Source organism: Propithecus coquereli, unplaced genomic scaffold (assembly GCF_000956105.1).
Source record: "Propithecus coquereli isolate 6110/MARCELLA unplaced genomic scaffold, Pcoq_1.0 Scaffold18, whole genome shotgun sequence".
Taxonomy (NCBI): Eukaryota; Metazoa; Chordata; class Mammalia; order Primates; family Indriidae; genus Propithecus; species Propithecus coquereli.
Genome location: NW_012142745.1, coordinates 12060704 through 12063349, shown reverse-complemented (window position 1 = coordinate 12063349; position 2646 = coordinate 12060704).

The following is a 2646-nucleotide window of genomic DNA, read 5'->3' as shown; positions in this document are numbered from 1 at the left end:
TTTCTCCAGATGGCAGGGTCCCTGTGCCTGCCAGGTGCTGCACACCCTTAGGTCTCTCTCTCTGTGTCTCTCTCCCCCAATCCCCGACTGTGGGCAGAGGAGCTGGTGAGCTGAGCCTCTGTTGGGCACAGCTGTCCTCTGCTCCCAGCCTCCTGTGCCCCCATGGCATGGCGGCCCCATCCAGGCCAGGCACGGAGCAGACCAGCCTGCTGTGGCGTCCCCTCTCTCCCTTCTCTCTGTTCCTAGGCAGCCGGCAGGCCCAGGCCACAGCTGAGCCAGCACTGACATAAATGTGCCAGTTTCCCTGGGTCTGCTTAGGGTCTGCTGAGGTCAGCACCTGCGATTCCAGGCCAATGGGCAGCGGGCCAGGCGGGGCAGTACACAGGGGTGACCTTCTTGGGTGGACACTGCCATGTTGATGCTGCCCCTGGCAGTGGGGAAGGGGACATTCAGGCAGATGGGGTTAGAGAAAGCTGAGCACGCACCACACTCTGCAAAAGCAATGACGGTTTATGAAGAATCTGTAGGTCTTTGTGGAGAAAGCAGTTTCTTTGATCCAGACAACAATGTCAGACCTACTGGGATTGGGAAAGGAACGGGATCAAATTAAGAAGCAGGGTGAACCTCTAAAATCCTGCTGGACTCATTAGAAAGAAATAATGCAACTCCTGGGGCATTTTCCATGGCTGCAAGGAGCAGCGGCTACAGGGAACTTTTCTGCTGTCATGGAAGTAGCTCACGTTACTGGAGCCTGGAAAACTCGTCAGCAGCAGAGCAGTCATTGAGGAAGGACCACGGGCAGGGGACCTGGCACGGTACAGGCTTCATAAGTTTCAGCAAGAGCAGTTTCAGTTCAGACTTCAGAAGTGGGGGTGATTCCCCAAGCTGGGAGGGACACTGTGGGGACCAGAGGTGCATCCCCGAGATGACTGAGGTAGTCGGCATCCTGGACCAGAGAGTTTAAGGGCAGGAGGCAGCCGCAGGCGCAGCAACAGCACCCACTGGGGCAAGAGGATGGAAAACCCCTCCGGTGGGTAGAAACGGAGAGTGAAGAGCAGGAGCCTGGGACCTTCAGGGGAGCACTCAGTCCTGCTGCAGCGTCTCGTTCTAGGAGCTGCACACCAATAAGGGCCACACGCCAGGTCCCTCCCTTCCCCCTGCCCCCGTCTTGTGGGGGAGCCTTCTCTGACTGGGGGCCTTGTAGAATGAGAGTGTCTGCCCCTTGCTGGGTCTCCCAGGAATCCTCTTGTCTTCAGGGACCAGGGCTCTTCTGGCTCCTCCAAGCTGAAAAACACAGGGACAGAAACCTGCGTGGGGGTGGGGTGAAGGGTGGTTGGTTGGAGCAGCCTGAGGCCATGTCGATAAGCCCAATTCTAGGTTTCAGTTTTAGTGATACCTTTATTGCCGCATCAAAGCCGCACCCTCCACTGCAGCTTTTATCAGAATAAAGCTGGTATTTTGATCCCCATCCATCTCTCCTTTTTGCCTACCTCTTAGTCAGTGTGGAATGCAGAAAAGGGTTACAATTTGGGAGAGCCTCTCACACCCTAAAGAGTTCAAGCATATGGCTATACATCTCTCCCCTCAGGTTCGTCCTACCTGTGCCCCGGATTGGCAGAGCTGGGGACATAGCCCCCTGCAATTGCATAATCGTGATGCAATTATCCCCTGGGCTCAGCGGGCATTGGTGGCAATATTTCAGCTTTTGGGGCCCGGGGTGAGACTGAGCCCAAGCCTGATCTCCCTCTCCTGGTCCTCTGCTTGGCAGAGCTAAGGTGGTGGAGGCTTTGGACACCTGAGGCTGCAGGGTTGGAGGATGCCAGAGGGATTGTTGGGGGTGCAAATGTGATTCTTTCTGTTGGAAGGGAGTGAATCCTTGGAAAAGGGGATGAATGGGAAGAGCTGTCATGGCAGAGGAGGAAGAGGCTAAAAGGTGAGGGCTTGTGGGGAGCGGGGAAGGGAAGGGGAGCACAGGAAGTCCATCTGGACACCTGCTGAAGATCCAGGGACCATCCATGAGAAACCCCCCGAGGAAGCCCACAGTCCTTGTGCAGCACGAGGAGGAAGGAGGCTGGCCCAGGGCCACATCCCGGTCCCCACCTCCAATCTGCATGATCACGCGTAGTCCTTCAGTTTAAGCCCCTTTTTTTATGCACAACAGGACAAGGACACCTATCCCCTGTACCCTGGCACAGACTCCCACAGCCCACTGATACCAGCTCATGTATCTTTCCCATGACCAGCCCAGCCAGCGAGGCCGGCCACAGACACACTGTGCACACAAGGCAAGGAAGGGCCTGTGATTCCATCTCTCATTTTAGCAGCACAGTGTCCCGGTCACCCGGACCCAGCACCTGCTTTCCTCCCCGACTTAGCTCTGGCCACGTCCACACTTTCCTCTGGTGGCCGTGATCGGTATTATAGTATCCTTAGAGCTGGGCTCTGTTTGGGGAAACAGAAATAGAACATGCTTCCTTTCTAAACACAACAGAAAGTTCAGTGCTTATCGCTGAGGCCTAAGGAATGAGGAAGAAGAACGAGGACAAGTGGTTTGAGGACAAAGGAAGGAGAAGTTTATTAATTTGCTGACAAATGAGAAGGACAGTGGACTAGCATCTCAAAGACTACCATCCTGTCTTTACGCAG